This window comes from Ursus maritimus, unplaced genomic scaffold, assembly GCF_017311325.1.
Source record: "Ursus maritimus isolate PB19 unplaced genomic scaffold, ASM1731132v1 scaffold_3, whole genome shotgun sequence".
Classification (NCBI taxonomy): Eukaryota; Metazoa; Chordata; class Mammalia; order Carnivora; family Ursidae; genus Ursus; species Ursus maritimus.
The window spans coordinates 78,695,449-78,713,333 of NW_024425563.1; the positions used below are offsets into that span (position 1 = coordinate 78,695,449).

The window sequence follows — 17,885 nt, forward strand, 5'->3', positions numbered from 1 at the left end:
GTAATTCTGCCTTCCCAATTACCATTGAAACTGAAAATTAATATATTTTTAAAAAATCAAAATTACATAGCACAAGTGCACACAAATAAAAATATACTTAAACTGTAAAGGGAAAGAGCGATACATTTTAGACCATGCTGTTTTAAATCCCATCTTACGGTGTTCTGTGTGTGTCTGCCTGTCTTACCCTAGGATATAAATAAAAAAATACCTGCCTCTCAACATATTGTGGGCTCAAGATAAATGTTGGGGAAAGAGTAAAGAAATAGAGAACCTCTGAGTGGAAGCTTGAGAAGCCTTCACTGAGAGAAAGGGAGGGGAATAAGTTCCTTAGGAAGATTCAGGGCAGGGAGCTTGTGCCAGTGGAATCCCAGAGAAACCCTATATATTAGTAAGGGCAGAGCCTGCGAATCTGACTAGGACAATCTATTATCAGTGAGGACCACCCGAGAGTCAGAAAGCAGGGTCTTTGTTCAATCATAGTTCTGGTGTTCCATGTTCTCCATTCTCTAACCAGTTCCTACTCTGCCTTCTTGCCTAAGTAATTACTAAGAAGAAAGGACCATTTGAGATTTTTAAAAGTATGTTTCTTCTATTCCCCTTCATTAGAGAAGCTGTAGGGTGGATTGGGTATCCAGAACTGCCTGGATTCTGGAGCCAGATGGTCTGAGTTCAAAGCTAAATTTTTACAGTATTTTTTTTTTAATTTAAGATTTTATTTATTTGAGAGAGAGTGCAAGTGGCGGGGGTGAGGGGAGGGTATGGAGAGGGAGGAACAGAAGTGGGGCTAGATCCTGGAACTCCAGGATCATGACCTGAGCTAAAGGCAGATGCTTGTGACTGAGTGACCCAGGTGCACCTTTGCAGTATTTTTTTCTTTTTCTTAAAGATTTCCTTTTTTATTTGGCAGTGCACATGAGCAGGGGGAGTGGCAGGCAGAGGAAGAGGGAGAAGCAGGCTCCCTACTGAGCAGGGAGCAGGACATAGGGCTCTATCCCAGGACCCTGGGATCGTGACCTGAGCCGAGGCAGACCCTTAACCAACTGAGCCACCCAGGCACCCCTCCAGTATTTTTTTTTTCCTTTGGCAAATCCTTTAAATTTCTGAGCATTTTCTCACATATGAAATGGGAATAAGATTACTAACCTAAAAGAAGATTGAGGATAAAATAAGTTAATGTACTTGTTTTCCAGCCTAGTAAGTAGGTGCTATTTAAATATTTGTTTTTACTGTTAATTACAATTGAAGTTTATTTAAGCACAGGGGACTAAGTACAGGGACTAGTAATGCTAATTATCATTTATATTTTGGATTCACTGTGAGATTGTTTAAAAGGGAATGATAAATGATAGAAAAATTTTCTTACAAATAAATGTGTAATATATAAATAAAAATATATAAAAACATAAATGATAATTGTAATTTGGATTCACTGTGAGATTGTTTAAAAGGGAATTTGAAATGCATGTAGAATTCTTTTCATAACAAATTTCATCTTGATGAAATTATTGTATTCATTGTTTTTGATTTTTAAAGAAGTACATGGTGTTTTTTTCCAATGAATTCTTTTAAGATACTGCATGTGTGATTTTTCTTTATCGATAATAGAAACAAAATGTTTATAGGTAGTTTCTGTTGTTACATGAGAATTAAACAGACTTTTTTACAGTTTAGCACTACTGTTAATTCCGAGTCCTTTTAGGAATTGCCTGGGATTTAGGTTCAGATTTTTTTTTTTTTTAACTTTGATCATTTTGTACTTTTTATTTTTATTTTTTTTTAAGATTTTTTATTTATTTATTTATTTGACAGAGATAGAGACAGCCAGCGAGAGAGGGAACACAAGCAGGGGGAGTGGGAGAGGGAGAAGCAGGCTCATAGCAGAGGAGCCTGATGTGGGGCTCCATCCCATAACGCCGGGATCACGCCCTGAGCCGAAGGCAGACGCTTAACCACTGTGCCACCCAGGCGCCCCCATTTTGTACTTTTTAAAAGAATTATCTTGATATTTGTAATTACATTCTGTAACTGTTACAACTATTCAGACAATACTGAGTTATATGATTGTTTCTCATTTTTTAGAAAATATTATTTCATCCACCTTCATTTCAAATTTTTTATCACCAATTGTTTGTCGGGTATGCCAACAAAATAATCTTAGAACTTTTAAGATTATATCTTTCTATTGAATTCATGTTAGAAGAACACACTGGCTAGATATAGAAGTTGTGAGTCACAATATTTTTTTTTTTGTCAATACTCTATGGATATCCTGGTACTTTGTTGTTGTTGTTGTTGTTTTTGTTTGTTTGTTTGTCCTATATTACTATGTTGAAGAAACTTGAGGCCAACTTCAGTGTTTTCAATTTGTTAGAAAGCCGTCATTATTGTATTTCTGTTTTGTTGCCTCCTATTTGGGGATTATTTTTCCTTACTGAAAATCAGTATCATTATCAAGAAGATACTCAAGTCACTGACTTTTTTTAATAATCTATGGAACACTTTGTTAAAATACGTATTTGCGTGGAAACTTGTACGTAAAAGAAATTAAAGCAAGAACCACCAGGACTAAAATAATGACTCGAACCCTACCTACCTACTTAACCTCTTATGTTCTTGGAGAAGAGGTCTGTCCAGGATCAGCAGTCAAGATAGATTGTCTGAGAATGTCCATAGATGATTGTTTGTTTGTCATTCCCAAAGAAGAGAAGGGAAAATAATAAGGTTAACTGTATTGTGGTTTTAATCAGCTTATTTGTGGTGTAGTGGTTTGGGGAAGTTGGGATGGGTGTTTTGAAGAGCTTTGTCTCAGTGCTAATTCTACCCACTTCTCCCCATGTTGGATAGGGTAGAAAGAGCCAGTGGGCCACAGCACTGTTCTTTGCTGGACATGGGCACCCTTCACTGGTGTAACTTGGGAAAGAGGAGAACTTGAGCAAACTGAATGATTTGTATGGCACATAGGGTGCCTCTCTAAGGCCTGGAGCTTACTTTCTGGTCTAGTAGGCACAGGAGACACATTTCAGACCCAGTATGGTATACAGACTCTGTTACCCCGCTGGCCCCCCCAGCCCAGTTCCTTTCCTTCGGACACAGAAAATAATGAGGCTCTTCATACGTTCTCTCACTCACATTCCTATAGAGAAGTAAATCATTTTTCCTCTCTGTAGAAAAATTTCCTTGTGGTTCAGGCAATCTAATAGGGATTGTCAAGAAATCCTCAAGGTTTTTTTTATTAAATTCTCAAGGAAAGATATGGGTATTTTACACATTTTTTTAAAAGTCCCCCCCCCAAAAAAAAACCATACACCATGATAACAAATTTTAATATAGCCTACATATTTAACATAGAAAATCGAAGTCTGCAGCAGTCACACCTCCTGAAGCTGATCATGATTAACAGTGTGGGGCCATAGTCCTATAGAATAACTTTAAATGCAGGAACTAATCGTCCAAATGAGATTTTTCACACTGCTTTTCAACTTGCAACTTAGGGATTCTTGTTAAAGTATTGGAAGGATGCAAGTAGGAGAAAGATATCTCCTCAGGAGTAGGTTACCCAGAAAAAATAAAGACAAAGTGACTTTGCTTAGTTTCTCAATGACATGTTTGAGAAATAAATGAAAAAAATAGATTTCTCATTATTTTCCATAGAAAATTAGCACCTAATTTACCAGTCTAGTAAATTACCTTGTGCATACATTTTGTGAACAGCAAGGGTCAGAAGACTCCACAATTCCATTGGCCTGGTTCATTAATAACATCATTTCTTTTGAGTTAGTAGTGGTTGACTCCATGCTATCCTTTTTTAATGTACTGTCTCCTTTGTTTACTATAACATTGTTAAAGTAATTTTGAAGAAGGGAAAACTGAAGCAGTCTTTAAGGAAAGGCTATATTATTAATAAAGATGGGGTCAGACTCCAAATAAAGTCTAGTTCCAGTCTTTTTTTAATCACTATAATAAATGAAATTCTTGATATTTTACTTTTGAGTTAATTTTAACTCTTAGGTTATTTGGTAGACAGAATTGTCCACTGGAGTTAGTAAGACAATGTGTTCTACATGAGAATATTTATTTTCTTACTTTTTTTTTGTTTTCTCCTATTTGAATTTTTTTTTTTAGTTGAAATCACATATATAAAGTCCTCATCCGTTATATGCTGAACAGACATGAAAAAGGACACAGAGTGAATCTGAACATAATTTTAAAAATAGTATTGTGACATGGTATACATAGATTTTTTTCTTAGTATATTGCAAAAGTTTTTAATTTTGTGAATTTTTTTCCATTTTATTTTTTTATTTTTTATTTTTTTTAAAGATTTTTTTATTATATTATGTTAGTCACCATACAGTACATCCCCGGTTTCCGATGTAAAGCTCGATGATTCATTAGTTGCATATAACACCCAGTGCACCATGCAATACGTGCCCTCCTTACTACCCATCACCAGTCTATCCCATTCCCCCGCCCCCCTCCCCTCTGAGGCCCTTAGTTTGTTTCTCAGAGTCCATAGTCTCTCATGGTTCATTCCCCCTTCTGATTACCCCCCCTTTCTTTATCCCTTTCTTCCCCTACCGACCTTCCTAGTTCTTATGTTCCATAAATGAGAGAAATCATATGATAGTTGTCTTTCTCTGCTTGACTTATTTCACTTAGCATTATCTCCTCCTCTGCTGTCCATGTTGCAGCAAATGTTGAGAATTCATTTCTTCTGATAGCTGAGTAATATTCCATTGTATATATGGACCACAACTTCTTAATCCAGTCATCTGTTGAAGGGCATCTCGGCTCCTTCCACGATTTAGCTATTGTGGACATTGCCGCTATGAACGTTGGGGTGCGTATGGCCCTTCTCTTCACTACGTCTGTATCTTTGGGGTAAACACCCAGTAGTGCAATGGCTGGATCATAGGGTAGCTCAATTTTTAACTTTTTAAGGGACCTCCACACTGTTTTCCAAAGTGGCTGTACCAACCTGCATTCCCACCAACAATGCAGGAGGGATCCCCCCTCTCCACATCCTCTCCAACAATTGCTGTTTCTTACCTTGTCTATTTTTGCCATTCTAACTGGCGTAAGGTGGTATCTCAGTGTGGTTTTGATTTGAATTTCCCTGATGGCTAATGATTTTGAACATTTTTTCATGTGTCTGTTAGCCATTTGTATGTCTTCATTGGAAAAGTGTCTGTTCATATCCTCTTTCCGTTTTTTGATTTGTTTATTTGTTTCTCGTGTATTGAGTTTGAGAAGTTCTTTGTAGATCTTGGATACCAGTCCTTTATCTGTAGTGTCATTTGCAAATATCTTCTCCCATTCCGTGGGCTGCCTCTTAGTTTTTCTGACTGTTTCCTTGGCTGTGCAGAAACTTTTAATCTTGATGAAGTCCCATAAGTTCATTTTATCTTTTGTTTCTCTTGCCTTTGGGGATGTGTCATGAAAAAGGTTGCTTTGGCCGATGTCATAGAGGTTGCTGCCTATGTTCTCCTCTAGAATTTTGATGGATTCCTGTCTCACATCGAGGTCTTTCATCCATTTGGAGTTTATTTTTGTGTATGGTGTGAGATAGTGGTCAAGTTTCATTCTCTTGCATGTAGCTGTCCAATTTTCCCAGCACCATTTATTGAAGAGACTGTCTTTTTCCCACCGGATGTTTTTTCCTGCTTTATCAAATATTAGTTGCCCAAAGAGCCGAGGGTCCATTTCTGGGCTCTCTATTCTGTTCCATTGGTCTATGTGTCTGTTTTTGTGCCAGTACCATGCTGTCTTTGTGATCACAGCTTTGTAGTACAGCTCGAAATCCGGCATTGTGATGCCCCCAGCTTTGTTTTTCCTTTTCAACAGTTCCTTGGAGATTCGGGGCCTTTTCTGTTTCCATACAAATTTAAGGACTGTTTGTTCCAGTTCTTTGAAAAATGTCCTTGGTATTTTGATCGGGATAGCATTGAAAGTGTAGATTGCTCTGGGTAGCATGGACATTTTAACTATGTTAATTCTTCCGATTCATGAGCATGGAATATCTTTCCATCTTTTTATGTCTTCCTCAAAGTCTTTCAAGAGTGATTTATAGTTTCTAGAATATAGGTCCTTTACGTCTCTGGTTAAGTTAATTCCAAGGTAACGTATGGTTTTTGGTGCTATTGTAAATGGGATGGATTCCCTAATTTCTCTTTCTTCGGTCTCGTTATTCGTGTATAGAAATGCAACTGATTTCTGAGCATTTATTTTGTATCCTGCCACGTTACTGAATTGCTCTATAACTTCTAATAGTTTGGGAGTGGCTTCTTTTGGGTTTTCCATATAGAGTATCATGTCATCTGCAAAGAGAGACATTTTGACTTCTTCTTTGCCAATTTGAATACCTTTGATCCCTTTTTGTTGTCTGATTGCTGTTGCAAGGACTTCTAGTACTATGTTGAATAATAGTGGCGAGAGTGGGCATCCTTGTCGTGTTCCTGATCTTAAGGGAAAGGCTTCCAGCTTTTCCCCATTGAGAATAATATTTGCTGTAGGCTTTTCATAGATGGCTTTTATGAGATTGAGAAATGTACCCTCTATTCCTACACTCTGAAGGGTTTTAATCAGGAAAGGATGCTGTATTTTGTCAAATGCTTTTTCGGCATCAATTGAGAGGATCATATGGTTCCTGAGTCTTTTCTTGTTGATATGATGTATCATGCTGATCGATTTGCGAATGTTGAACCACACTGGCATCCCAGGTATGAGTCCCACTTGGTCCCGATGGATAATCCTTTTAATGTACTGTTGGATTCTCTTACCAAGGATCTTGTTGAGGATTTTGGCGTCCATATTCATTAGGGAGATCAGTCTGTAATTCTCCTTTTTGAGGGGGTCTTTGCCTGGTTTTGGGATCAAGGTAATATTGGCCTCATAGAATGAGTTTGGTAGCTTTCCTTCTGTTTCTATTTTTTGAAATAGCTTTAGGAGAATAGGTATTATTTCTTCTTTGAATGTTTGGTAGAATTCCCCAGGAAAACCATCCGGGCCTGGAGTTTTGTTATTTGGAAGGTTGTTTATCACTGACTCAATCTCTTCATAATTATTTGGCCTGTTTAAGAAATCAATTTCTTCCTGTTTCAGTCTTGGTGGTTTATAGGTTTCCAGGAAGGCCTCCATCTCTTCCAGATTGCTTAGTTTTTTGGCATATAGCTGCTGATAATAGTTTCTAATAATCCTTGAATTTTATTGGTGTTGGTCATGACCTCTCCTTTTTCATTCATAATTTTAATAATTTGGGTCCTTTCTCTTTTCTCTTGGATAAGTCTTGCCAGTGGTCTGTCAATTTTATTGATTCTCTCAAAGAACCAGCTTCTAGTCCTGTTGATCTGCTCTACTGTACTTCTGGTTTCTGCTTGATTGATTTCAGCTCTAATTTTGGTCAACTGCTTCCTCGTGCGTGGATTAGGCCTGTCCCTCTGTTGCTGTTCCAGCTTCTTGAGGTGAGAATATAAAAACTGCATTTTAGATTTTTCTATTCTTTTGAGTGAGGTTTGGATAGCTATGTATTTCCCCCTTAGGACTGCCTTTGCAGTATCCCATAGGTTTTGGACTGTTGTATTTTCATTCTCATTGGTCTCCATAAATTGTTTAATTTGATTTTTGATTTCCTGGTTTATCGAGTCATTCCTGAGCAGGATGGTTCTTAGTCTCCAAGTGTTTGAGTTTCTTCCAAATTTTTCCTTGTGGTTGAGTTCCAATTTCAGAGCGTTGTGGTCTGAGAATATGCAGGGGATAATTTCAATCTTTTGGTATCGGTTGAGACCTGTTTTGTGTCCCAGAACATGGTCTATTCTTGAGAATGTTCCATGGGCATTAGAATAGAATGAGTATTCTTTGGTTCTGGGGTGTAGTGTTCTATATATATCTATGAGGTCCAACTCGTCGAGTATGGCATTCAAAGCCTTTGATTCTTTGCTTAGTTTTTGCCAGGGTGTTCTGTCTATTTCTGAGAGTGGAGTGTTGAGGTCCCCTACTATTAATGTATTTTTATTTATATGTCTCTTTATTCTGGTTAAGAGTTGGCTTGTGTATCTTGCTGCTCCCCTGTTGGGGGCATATATATTTATAATTGTCATATCCACTTGTTGAATACTTCCCTTAAGAATAATATAGTGCCCTTCTGCATCTCTAACTATAGTCTGTAGTTTAAAATCCAATTTATCTGATATGAGAATTGCTACCCCAGCTTTCTTTTGAGGTCCATTTGCGTGAAAGATGGTACTCCATCCCCTTACTCTCAGTCTGAATGCATCTTTGGGTTCGAAATGAGTCTCTTGTAGACAGCAAATGGATGGGTCATTTCTTTTTATCCAATCTGCAACCCTGTGGCGTTTTATGGGATGGTTCAAACCATTTACATTAAGACTGATTACTGAGAGATATGATTTTAATGTTGCCATGTTGCCAGTAAAGTCTTTGTTTGTATTGGCTGTGACTTTCTGTTCTGTATCACTCTTGGGGCCTTTTTACTTTTATAGAACCCCCCGTAATATCTCCTGTAGGGCTGGTTTCGTGGTTACAAAATTGGTTAGTGACTGGCGATTCTGAAATGTCTTTATTTCTCCATCAATTCTGAATGACAGCCTTGCTGGATAAAGGATCCTTGGCTGCATGTTTTTCTCTGAAAGAGCTTTAAATATGCTCCCCCAACCCTTTCTCTCATTCCAGGTCTGTGTAGACAGGTCTGACGTAATTCTGATGCTTTTGCCTTGGTACGTGAGAAATTTCTTTGCCCTGGCCGCTTTCAATACTGTATCCTTGCATCTAATATTTGCGAATTGCACTATGACGTGACGTGGCGTAGGTTTGTCGTGGTTGAGCTTGGGAGGGGTCCTCTCTGCCTCTTGGACACGAATGTTTGTTTCCCTTGCTAGATTAGGGAAGTTTTCAGCTACAATTTGTTCAAATATCTCTTCTAGACCTCTGTTTTTCTCCACCCCCTCGGGGATGCCGATGATTCTAACATTGGATCGTTTCATTGAGTCAGTAATCTCCCGTAACCTACATTCGTGGGCGTGGATTTTTTTAAGACCATCTTCTATTTTCATTTTTTCCTCTATTAACCCATCCTCCAATTCACTAACCCGTTCCTCTGCTTCTGCGACCCTGGCCGTCAGAGCCTCTAGTTTTGCCTGCATTTGGCTCATAGAATTTTTAATTTCTGTCAGATTCGCTCTCATTTCTGTCCTTAGGGATTCTATATTCTCAGTAACCTTTTCGTTAATAGTTTTTTCAATTCTACTCATCATTTTGACCATCGTTACTCTGAATTCCATTTCTGATAATTTGGTTACATCCATATCCATTATTTCTGTGGCAGAGGCCACAGAATCACTGTCTTTTCTTTGCTGGGGGGGGCTTCTCCTTCTTGTCATTCTGATGAAGAGAGGTTGCGGGGTTTCCAGAGCCCAAATTATTGACTGGGTCCCAGGCCGTGCCCCTTGTTTTATAGGGATCTTAGGGATGTGGGCTTCTTCTTTAAAGATTTTATTTATTTATTTATGTGGCAGCCAACCAGCGAGAGAGGGAACAGAAGCAGGGGAGTGGGAGAGGAAGAAGCAGGCTCCCAGCGGAGGAGCCCGATGAGGGACTCCTTTCCGGAACGCCGGGATCACGCCCTAAGCCGAAGGCAGGCGCTCAATGACTGCGCCACCCAGGCGCCCGGGTTGTGGGCTTCTTGATTTTTCAGCCTGCCTTCTGTGTTCTGGGGGAGGGGCCTGCCGCGCCAATACTCAGGCAACCCTGTTTGGGTAGAGTCTCCGTGTCCCCTGCGAGGGAGGATGGGGATGGGCACTCTCTGAGCCGGTATTTCCAGGCTTTTGTTCTCTGGCGGCTTTCCCTGGCGGTTTGCTGTGCCTCTTCTGAGAGTCAGAGCAGCAGCGGCCAAATTTCAGCCTCTGTCACGGAACAGAAGGATTGCGGCCCGTTCTCTACTAATGTTCTGGCCACTTTAACTCTGTTTCTGTTGGTGCTGCTCAACCCTGCAGCGTCCCGGGATGTGCGCCCCACACCCGGCGTCCCAGCCCTCACTTCCAGGGCCGGCATGTCTCTGTCCTTTGTGATTCTGTCCCCGCCAGCCGCCCCCGCACACTCCCGGAGCTCCCGGTCTCAGTCTGGATCCACTGAGCGCACCGGGATTCCGGAGTTCCATGAGAAGCCTGGTGGTGCGCGCTCCTGGCTCACGGTCTCAGTCTGCTGTTTTGCGGTGCTGTCCTTGAGCCCGCCCGCTCCCCCGTGCAGGTGGGTACCGCTTCCTGGCGCCCGAACGCCTCGGCTCCCTCCCCCTTCTGTTTATCTTCTAATATCTGTGTGCGGTTTCACGGCTCCCCGCTTCGTACCTCAATACTCAGCGCTGGAGATGTTCATTTGTAGAGATCCATCCTTGAGCCCGCCCGCTCCCCCGTGCAGGTGGGTACCGCTTCCTGGCGCCCGAACGCCTCGGCTCCCTCCCCCTTCTGTTTATCTTCTAATATCTGTGTGCGGTTTCACGGCTCCCCGCTTCGTACCTCAATACTCAGCGCTGGAGATGTTCATTTGTAGAGATCCAGATGCGTCTTCCTGCGTCTCAGGCTGGTTCCGTGGTTGTTCAGGCTGGTCTCGTACCTATCCAGCTCGACTCGGAGGATCGGCTGAAAACGGTGTCTCCTACTCCTCCGTCATCTTAACTCCTCCCGTTTTTTTACATTTTAGAATAAACTCTGTACACATCTGCAGAAGAGGGTCTTAATAGTCTCAGGGGATAAAAAATACTTTGACTTTGAAAATAAGATAAAATATTTAAATAGGTGTTTTCAGAAGTCTAAGACATACTTGGGAATGTGTCTTAATTAAAAAAAGGAAAAGCTCTGTCTTGGATTATTTATTTAGTCTCATTTATCTTAATACTGGCTTCTCCCCTTTTGCTGAAATCTCATCAGTAAGACTCTGACCTTGCCTGGCCTCTACTCTTTTGAAATTCATATTCCATGTTATGGGCTGTGTGAGTAAATGACACAGGAGTAAAATCAGAAATGTCAACAAGATCTTGAAACTTAATAATTACTGGTATTCTTCATGCAGTTCATTGGAACATATCAGATTTACAGGACTGTTGTAGATTTCTGAATTTAATAAATGTGAAAGCTTACTTTAATTGAAGGCTTAACTGAAGAAAACGGTCTCTTCTTTCACTAAGACAGTTGTGTGACTATATTCTCATAAGGAATCTCATGTTCTAATTTCTTAGAGGCAATTACTTTTTAAAGTCCCAAGAATTGAAATGTGATTATCTTTGCTCATTGATATATTTAAAGTTTTAGAGTAGTACATTTAATTAGAATCCTATCTGAAAGTGTTCGTTTTTGAGAATTTCACTGGTTGGTACTTTTATTTTAGAGGGCATTCAAGCCATACTTCATTTTCAGATCCAATTTATCTGTTGGACTGTTAAAACAAAACAAAAAACCCATAAAAACTAGTAAAAGAAGGATTGATTATTCAGACAGTTTGGTTTCAGTTAAAGAAATTTATTTTTTAATCACTTCAGATCCAACTATAGGAAATGTCTTCATAGAATGCTCTATAGTAATCTATCAATAGAAATTTTTATTTATAGAATTATTATAGTTCCAAAAGAATCTACAGTAATAAGGAAAAATAATAACTCCAAATTGCATAACATTTCGACATACTCAATACTTTTGTCCTCACACTAACATTGGAACATAAGCAAGGCAATTATTTCCATTTTAGAAATTAAAAAATGGACTTTTATCGGAAGGGAGTATTCATTTTGATAAAGGAAAATGGAATTTTCAGGAATTGTATTGTCTTTTAAAGTCTCATTTGCTTTACTAACAATACTTCTTATAAATGAACTACTTAAAATTACTAATACTGCCATTGCAGCTTATCTTGATGTTCATTTATGTTGTGTTTATAGCTATAGTATCTAAAATGATATCAGTATAAAATATAGAGGAAAAAGCTAACGTGCCTTTGCTGCCAATTGTATAGCTTTTCCATCTTTATAAATTTTAACAGCAAATCTGTTGCAAGAGATGGACATCATTTAATTATAGAGTGCTAATTAATAGTTTACATTAGTTTTAAACAACTCATTTTGTTATTCCAACAAGTAATAAAGTGGGTAATATCTCTTATAGATTTAGAAAGTTAATATTTTAATTGATTGGCATCCTTAAAATAAGGCTGTCTGACTTTATAGCTCTGATAGTTGTAAAGATAGATGAAACCTATCTTTTAAAAAAATATGTATATTTGGTGCTCTTGGGCAAAAGGCTGGATTGACAAGTGTAACATTTTTTTTCAACAAATTATAGTCCATGTGAGAAGATTTCACTAGACTGATGTTACTTTATCGTACTGGTTCACGAAATACATCTTGTAAGAAGAAACTTTACATAATATTGGTAAAATACTCACTTTCAGTGTACTATCTTAATTTTTAAATTGTTATTAACTTAGAAATAAAGTTTGTCCCATATGTCTTTAATGAACTGAAATTAAAGAGTAAAATTTTGAGTTCTTGGATAATAACTGATTTGAAGGAAATGCAACCATGGGGAATAAGATTATTTGGTGTAACTTAGAATGAATACTATGAATAAGGTAGATTACTTTGGATGTAGCTGGTTTGGTTATAACCAAAATAGATTTTTAAAAGTTAATAAAAAGGGACAAGAGCTATCAACTATAGAGGTAAATTGTTTTTTCGCATAGTGTTTGGTTTTGAAATATGCATTGTTTTCTGTTGACTCTAATGATTGTTGATACATTTTGATTTCCATTATCTGGTGAGTGTATCTTTAATCTGTTTTTGGCATATTTAACAAATATTTTGAATTATTTATGAGCTAGCTCAGAAAGAAAACCTGTAGACAAAAATCAAAGTTGTGCTCTATTCTCAAAATACCAAATAATATGGATTATATTTATATGTGCTAAGAAAAATAACACTTTTATAATATAGCAGTATTATAGGTTTGAGGTAAAATTTTATTAACTATCTTGTATTATCATAGAAATCTAAGAAAGGTCACGATAAGATAACCTGGACCACATTAGTTTTATTAAACACGGTATTATTGAATAACCTCAAAAGCAGCCTGTATTTAAGTGAAAGTTTACGAATTTGAGATTAGTTTCAGATATGTTCAGTATGTATCATGAGTAGAAAAATTACAAAATGTTCTCTTTATTTTGCCTGTGGATGGGAGTGGAACATAAAATGAGCAAATGAACAATAGAATGGGCGATATGATAGAATGATAAATGTTCTGTGTAAAAATAGGAAGGGTTTTAGGTAGTTCCTAGGTTGGGAGTGGGGAGTTGATATTTTAAAATAGATAAAGGGAAGGCCTTGTGGATAAGGCAGCAGAGGCCTTGTCATGCATGTATAGCCTAATGGATAATTGCAAAGACTTTGAATTCTACTGATATTATTATAGTTATGTATACTTAAACAAAATACCATAGACTAAGTGGCTTAAACAGTAGATACTATTTCTTATGGTTCTGGAGGCTGTGAAGTCCAAGATCAAGGTGCTGGTGGGTTTGGTTCCTAGTGAGCGTTCTCTATCTGGTTTGCAGATGGCCACCCAACTTGCTCTGTGCTCCAATGAACTTCTCTTTGTACACGTGGAGAGAGAGAGCTCATGTGAGGTCTGATCTCTTTTTCTCTTCTTATGAAGACCTTAATCTTACCTTCAAGGTTCTATCTTCATGAGCTCCTGTATCTCTGATGACTTCCCAAAGGCTGCACTTCTAATGCTGTTACATGGGGATTAGGGCTTCCACATAGGAATTTTGAGAGGACACAGGAGCTTTTTGGAAGTAATACAGGTATAATGAGCTGATAAGGTTGGCTCTCAAACCCTGTAGGAAATGTGGCCTTCTAGGAAGAAGTTCTTATATGTACTCACACAGAGAAAAGGTCATGTGAGGACATAACAGGAAGGCAGCTGTCTACAAGCCCGGAGAGAATGCCATCGCCAGAATTCAAAAAGGCAATCACCTTGATCTTTGATTTCTCAGCCCTGGAACTGTGAGAAAATAAATTTCTCATTTAAACCACCCAGTCAATAGTATTTTGCTACGGCAGTCAGGGCTGACTAAAACCCAAATTTATTTCCTGAGAAAAAAATGCTATAGTCTTGAACTCAGATTTAAAAGAATAAAAAACAAGCTATGAAAAAGTTAAGTTGGGTATTTCATACTTCGTACTGAAATACAGTGGTCGAGAAATATTTGGCTGCTATATTTGGATTTACAAGGTCACCCCCCACTTTTTTTTTTTTTTTTTCATTTTAATTCAGAATCGCCATTTCCGTACTTCCCCTTGAAGAACTTGCACCCTGGAAACCAATTAATGTTCGCCAAACTCAACAGATGAGTAGATATGATTGAAACGACAGTGAATTTGCAATTCTATCCCTCTATAGTAATGATTAGATTGATCATTTTCATGGAGAGTTCCCTAAGTTATTTAGTGGATAGGTAGGCTTTGCAGATATAGAGATTGAAATTTATAGTTACTGAAGTGTGGTTGTGTTTCCTTTTTGTTTTGTCACATTTGAAACAGGGCAGAAGACTACTGTAACAGCCTGATTGTCTAGTCATTTGATCATGGTGCCCAATGTCCAGGATGGTGCTGACAAATTGTTTACCATTCTGTTCAGATAACGTTCTGTGCACACTACAAATTGATGACGTTTTGGAACACTCTGTTCCTGGTTCAGTTTGTGAAGCATCTCAGTCCCTTAATTGAAACTTGAGGGATATTTTAACCCATTATGATATTTGAAATTATGAAAATCCATAGGTATTATTAAAAATTAGGTTGTAAGTTACTCTTGAGAGAGCTACTATTGCAAAGTTCACTCACCTCTTTTATGTACACATATATAATGGTGGTTGCTTCTGTCTTTTGTATCACCTACCATGTTATGGACAACTACTTATTATTTCTAGCAGAATTATTCTGGCATGTTCTAAACAAAATTTAGGTTGTTTTACCCAATATTTTCCATTTTATATGACCATGTCACATTAACATTTCACAAGTATATATTTCACTTATTTCACTTAATCTCTTCACTCAGAAAATTATATACTAATGACAAGTGGGCACAATAATTTTGATAAAATCTGTAACTCACTTTGTGTTCTATAGGAGTCACTTTGTTGTACAAGCGTGACACGGTTTGTTGTGAAAATCTAACTTTTGTTAGCCTCCTGAACTTTTTCAGTCAATGACTGTGGATAAAGGTGACTTTCCTGGGGACTTTATAGTAATAAAGTGGCCTTGATCACTTTAAGTCCTAAAAATAGTTTTAAAAGTTTCAATTCGGAAATTAAAATGTTTATTTCCATGTAATAGTCAAAATTTCCAATTTGACTTAGTATTTATTAACTCTTCTCCCCTCCCCTAGATGAGAGTGAATGGAAGCCTACAGTAGAAAAGGGGCCAAGATGGTGAGCATTTCCTAGCTGTTGTCTGAATTTTACCCCCACCAGGTAGAAGCAAGGAGAGGAAGGGAAGGAAGAAGGTCCTTGTTGCTGGGCTGGGTGGCTTTAGGGCAGAGCTGAGTAGATGATGGGTCTTTTAGGTAATTTAAACTTTTTCTTTTGAGGAGCGATTTTGTGGGTTATTGAGACATTTCTTGCTGGGTTCTTCTCTTCCGTAGTTCCTTTGACTCAGCAGACACACATCTTTATAGGGTGGAACTTAATGCTAGTTGGTTCCATAGCCCTGGGTAGCATTTTAGATAGGCCTCCTCAGAAGCACTTAGGGTACTATAGGGCAGTAGTAACATCGATCTACATGTTTCATACCAGTCTTAGCAGATGCTACCAAGTCAGCCAAAATTGGGGCACAAAATGTCTCATAGTTCATGTTACAGTGTATGTCTCTTGTACCATATTTTATCGCAAAATTTTTCTCTTCTTGTTGCGTATTTGGCCAAATGGGAATTCTCCTGTTCTTAGGAGCTTCATGAATAATGTTCTCTAAGTCAAGAATACTTAGAAAGGTGTTTAAAAAATTGCTGCCAACATAATTGGTTAATTTTGATACTGAATTAAATGTAAACCTTATCGCATAAGGCTAGCACCCATGTTTAGATCATGTAAATCCCAGCTCTCGGTCTAGCGTGCATATAACTCACTAAGGAATATTCTAGATCTTTACTTCTTTCAGAGCTGGTATTTCTCAGTGCTCTTTCTTAAGGGAGAGATCAAATATTGTACAACATGTTTATTAAATGTTCTTAATTCCTATTTGTTTTTCATATCTTAGTGGGAGCTGCGTTAAAAAGAAAATATTCTGTGAATTTTTTAGTTTATTTATGAACAAGAATAGGAATTTGTAAAAGGTCCAGTTATCGTTATGCTTTTGCTTACAGTTGAGTGGGAACAACAAATAAAAATTCACTGGTTTTTTGTTTGTTTCTATAAAGAAATGTGAGAGGGAACATAGAGGCACAGTATGAAAGGATGCAATTCCTCTGTAAATTTGATAGCTGGAAATCAGAAGTGTACTTGGCTAGCTTTCTGTGATGCGTATAACAAGTGACAGGCCATTCAAAGGTTGAGGAAGAGAGATAATGAAATCTTAAATTAGAATAGCTTTCCAAACAGACTGACAGTACTGTTCACAGCAAATTAAAAAGGGATTGACAATTGGAGAGAAAATGGAGGTCTGAAATTTGAGATGAGAATTTTTTAATCATCTGGCATTTTGCTTCATGTGTAAAATCTTAGCAAATTTCTCCCTGGAGATAAAAAGGCATTTAAAAGATCTTTCTAAAATCCTTTATAAGAAAAGAAAGATTTTGAATGGACTAAAGATTCCAACACTATTTTGTCACAAGATAGAAAGCATATTTTAAAAGTTAAGAGGCTGTGAGCTACACAAGTATTGAAATTGGATTTAGTCACTACTCACTGTCAGTAGAGCAAATGAAGTTATATTTTAACTTAATGAATAAGACGCAACCCTTTTAAAAAAAATAGTGCTTAAGGTATATAGCTTTGGAAAAATATAGTAATATAGGCCTTGCTAATTGGTTCATTCCTGCGTAAAAGTTGTTTGTTTCTTGTCCATGATCGTAAGTAGAAGTTTGTTTTTTAACCCTGTTAAAATCTTTTCTTAAGAGCCTAAATTTATTCAACTTATTGTCTGGTATTTTTTATTCTCAGAAGGATGCTGTAGGTTGTTTTGAAGATATTTTTAAAAATTTCTTAAGTTGAAAAATTGAGAAGTTCTATAATGGTGAAGGTTGGAGTACAATGGATAGCCTTTGATAGAAATGGAGAATGGTTCCAAAAAAAAAAAAAAAAAAATTAAGGGGTAGAGAAATTTTAAAATTTTGAAAGGACAATGGTAGTCCAGTGAATATTTAAATAAACTGATTTAGCAAAAATGAAATTAGCATTTGTGAGAATGTTTTAGTACATACCATAGTACTTACTTCAGAGGTCTGTTCAAAGGATTAAAAGCACATAAAATAAGCAGACCATTGTTAGATGAGTGTTAAAACAAAATCTATTATATTAGCAGCCCTCATTTTCCTAAGAAAATTTAGCTATAGGGGTGACTGGGTGGCTCAGTTGGTTAAACGTCTGACTCTTGATTTTGACTCCAGTCATGATCTCAGGGTCATGGGATCGAGCCCCAGATAGGGCTCCACACTCAGCAGGGAGTCTGCTTGAGGTTCCGTCCCTCTCCCTCCCTGTCTGCCTTTCCCCCATTCATGTATGCATGCTCTCTCTCTCCCTCAAATAAGTAAATAAATCATAATATATACTAAGTTTTTTTTTATTTTAATCTTAGTCTAATAAATATCATCTAGAAATCTTAA

At 37.6% G+C, this 17,885-nt stretch overlaps 1 protein-coding gene across 2 annotated transcripts in view; it reads left to right on the forward strand.

Annotated features, from left to right (window-relative positions):
- The window catches only part of CACNA2D1 (calcium voltage-gated channel auxiliary subunit alpha2delta 1), a 480,944-nt gene that overhangs the window by 314,247 nt on the left and 148,812 nt on the right, over positions 1 to 17,885 (forward strand). The gene's annotated exons all lie outside the window — the stretch shown is intronic.